At 30.7% G+C, this 3,260-nt stretch overlaps 1 protein-coding gene across 2 annotated transcripts in view; it reads left to right on the forward strand.

The window, feature by feature from the left end:
- The first annotated feature begins 1,461 nt into the window (after positions 1-1,461).
- Positions 1,462-3,260, forward strand: part of LOC145285993 (cadherin-87A-like) — a 196,007-nt gene continuing 194,208 nt past the window's right edge. For both annotated transcript variants that reach the window (XM_080134583.1, XM_080134584.1), the window contains exon 1: positions 1,462-1,926. The gene's annotated coding sequence lies outside the window, so the exon portion shown is untranslated. The remainder of the gene's footprint in view (positions 1,927-3,260) is intronic.

A 3,260-nucleotide genomic window follows, 5' to 3' on the forward strand; every position in this document is an offset into this window, starting at 1 on the left:
TAGTCGTTGTACTTTTGCAGTTATTCCTCTGATTCTAATTTCTGATTTTAAAACTGCACATACACTATAAGTGACATTTCCCGGGTAATTATCGTCAAGCCCAAACATTAACTTACATGATATTGTAAACAAACACAGACGGAATATGATGAACGACATTATCATTATTATTTTTTTATTTTATTCATATTTTTTTGCGAATTACTCCACCGGGAAATTATTCCTCGTAATATATGATATTCAATAGAGAATTGATTCTATACCCCCGCCCATAAAATTGGGTGTTTACTTCAATAAGCTGTTCTTAACCTGCGGATGTTGGAGTGTCTATTCCGAAAGCCGATCTTAACATAGGGAGATCGAGGGTGTCTATTCTGAAAGCCGTATGTAACATGCTGAGTTACGGGGTGTCTATTCCGAAAGCTGGAGTTTACATGAGGAGGTCGGGAGTGTCTATTCCTAAAGCCATTCTTAACATGGTGAGGTTAGGATATATACTCCAAAAGTCGGTCTTTACAATCTGCATTGAAATATCATGTTTACGCGGGCAATGCCGGGTGTCCAGCTAGTTTATATATATATATATATATATATATATATATATATATATATATATATATATATATATATGCACATTCTATTGAGTCTTTAGTTAGCCAAATAGATTTCTAGTTTCCACTGCTCCCTTCCAAGTCCACGACTCGTGTTTCGCCCTCATCTGACTAATGAGCCCAAATGAGGGCGAAACTCGAGTCTTGGACTTCCGAATCGTTTGCTGTCATTGCTCTTGTGGGCTGCGACGTTGTTTGCCTACAGAAATAATTATATATATATATATATATATATATATATATATATATATATATATATATATATATATATATAATTTCAAGCACAGATGAAACATATATACTTCGTATTGTTAAATATTCTTTTTGTTTCGTGTGAATGCCCACTGGGATGGCATGAATAAGACACTAATTTCTACCAGTTGATGTGTTAAATGCTTGTAGGAAAGTTACTAGACTACGAAGTTAAGTGTTGTTTCGTGATTGGGTTAGAATCTTCCGACTAGCAGTAAAGTATTTCTTCTTAATCTGCTGGCTGCGTAAGCACGAAATAGGTGTGTTTAGGTATAAAAATAATTGTCGATATATATCTCTCTCTGATATAATGTATATATATATATATATATATATATATATATATATATATATATATATATATATATATATATATATATATATATATATTAAAACTTATTGGTACATGAACATTTACTGGATTACACGAACTCAGTATATTACATACAAGTCTCTCTCTCTCTCTCTTTCTCTCTCTCTCTCTCTCTCTCTCTCTCTCTATATATATATATATATATATATATATATATATATATATATATATTAACACAGATATACCATATTATATATATATTATTTTAACTTTGCTAGAATCTCCGAATTATAAATTTCATCTGAACAACGCATACGTACAATACCACACAAAATTTTATAATATCAGTTTAGTCGACTATTTCAATCAACATGGCGAAATAACAATGCACAATGCTTGTTTATTGCTAAGAAAACATGTTCAACTGGTTTATTTTTATCGTAGGGAAGAACTAACCGGCTCGACCAGTTGTTTGTTCTGCATCTTGTGGGTTGAGAAAATCATGGATTGAAACGTCGATGCGGATCGCGGCTTTTTATTAAAGTTGGGTGTGTTGTTTCCCCGAGTGTGACGTGCCGAATTTTTTTTTTTTTCGCCCACCTTGAGGGGATCAGCCCAGTCATAAGGCTGGCTTCAAGAAACTGTCTTTTTTATGTTATATGAATAGAAACCAGCGTTGTATTTTTTAATGCCGAATATTCCGTAGAAAAAGGGAAGTACTGGTCCCGTAAGTTGGATTATTGTTGCGAGGTAATTTTTTTTTTTAAATATTTCCAAAGCATTTATTACGTTTAAATATTTACGAAAGTTTTCCGTACTAAGTCTATCAATCCTTCTATCTATCTATCTATCTATCTATCTATCTATCTATCTATCTATCTATCTATCTATCTCTCTCTCTCTCTCTCTCTCTCTCTCTATATATATATATATATATATATATATATATATATATATATATATGATTTATTAATATATTTCTATTATTATGTTAAAGCTGATCAAGTAATTTTTTAAGGCAGATTATTATATATTGTAATGACACAAAAAATACTAGAATATATAATTTAGTTGTGGGATCAATTTTTATTTGTAGAAAAATTATATTCTAAATTTTTTGATTCGTCGTAATTTGTAATTAATTACACAATCACCCGTTCCTTATTTAATTATCTATGTATTTCTTTACCTCTCTCATTCTGAATTATCTCTCTAATATATTTTAATATCTGTGTTCCAAATTTGATGACACTTATATTTCATCAGCATTTATACAAATATTCATATTACTCCATTTATTTAATCTAATTTTTCGGTCCTAATAGCAAAGACGGGACAGAAATTGGTTGATATGTACGGGGGGGGGGTACGATCCCTCCTATTATTTGTTTAGTTTTTTTTTTTTTTTTAATTTTTCAACGAATTATTATCGAATGGATACTAATCTACCAGATACTAAAGTTAAAAATGAAAAAATAAAAACGGTCAATATTAAAATATTTGTAGGGGGTGCTCAGTTTTTCATGCATCGTTCTAGTAAAGCGATTACACAATTTAGAAGACCTCGACGATTTTAGGCCAAATTTCAAGAATTAAACCTTTTTGAAGCAGTTTCGGCTTTATTGAATTTTGTTTTAAATTTACCCTTTCCCGATTATTTTGTATAGATATTTATATTCATCTACAAGTTTCGTCACCCGGCATTTACAAAAGTTTTGCTCGGACGAAATTTTAATTCAGATTTTTTTTTTTTTTTTAACGCAAACTTCAAGTTTTGTCACCCAATATTTCCAATTTTTAAGTGAACAGGAAAATCCTTTGGTATACTTAAGTGTGTGCACAGTACCTAATAAATAAATCGGTCCCCCATATTGGAACCAGTCGACGAGAACACGTACACCCCTTTTATATAAAATGTTTTTCATTTATCAATCTAATAATTAATGGTCAATATGCGATAGAGTACCAACAAAAGACTTACCTTTAAAACGTTAATTTGTAGGGATATTTTAGTCTGTATTCCTAAACATCAACTTTTTTAAAGGCAAGTCTTTAGTTAGTACTTTTGGTCTTTTGGCCAAGAT

Source organism: Euprymna scolopes, chromosome 10, assembly GCF_053919585.1.
Source record: "Euprymna scolopes isolate OS-2025 chromosome 10, ASM5391958v1, whole genome shotgun sequence".
Taxonomy (NCBI): domain Eukaryota; kingdom Metazoa; phylum Mollusca; class Cephalopoda; order Sepiida; family Sepiolidae; genus Euprymna; species Euprymna scolopes.